General features: G+C 43.2%; 1 pseudogene; it reads right to left on the reverse strand.

Moving 5' to 3' along the window:
* On the reverse strand, positions 1–95 carry LOC133787673 (small nucleolar RNA R71; annotated as a pseudogene).
* Positions 96–551: the final 456 nt, after the last annotated feature.

The raw sequence follows: 551 nt of genomic DNA on the forward strand, positions 1-551 counted from the left end.
AGAATCAATAACTTCTATCAGATGGATGGAGAGTCATTATATGATGCTTGGGAGCATTTCAAAGAGCTATTGAGGAAATGCCCCCACCATGGTATAGAGAAGTGGATGCTGGTTCACAACTTTTATAACGGGCTGTGTGGTACAACAAGGACGATTATTTATGCTGCAGCTGGTGGGGCATTCATGAGTAAGAGTGCCAATGAAGCATATGAGCTGCTAGAGGACATGGCCACAAATAATCATCGGTGGTCTGATGAGAGGTGAGAGGTCTGGGGTTAGAAAGGTAGCTAGGGTTCATGAACTTGATGCAATTACTTCCTTGACAGCACAAGTGGTCTCCTTGACAAAACAATTACAGCAGAACATTGTATCTGCTAATGCAGTTCAGATGGCAGCTAGGTGTGAAATTTATGGTGGTCCTCACTCTATTGATCAGTGTTAGGCTAGCAGTAATAATAACATTCCCATGGACCAAGCTGAGGTTCAAGCTGTGGGAAATTTTCAGAGGCCATTCAATAATCCATTCTCCAACACTTACAATCCTTGGTGGA

The sequence above is a fragment of the Humulus lupulus genome, chromosome 6, assembly GCF_963169125.1.
Source record: "Humulus lupulus chromosome 6, drHumLupu1.1, whole genome shotgun sequence".
NCBI classification, from domain to species: domain Eukaryota; kingdom Viridiplantae; phylum Streptophyta; class Magnoliopsida; order Rosales; family Cannabaceae; genus Humulus; species Humulus lupulus.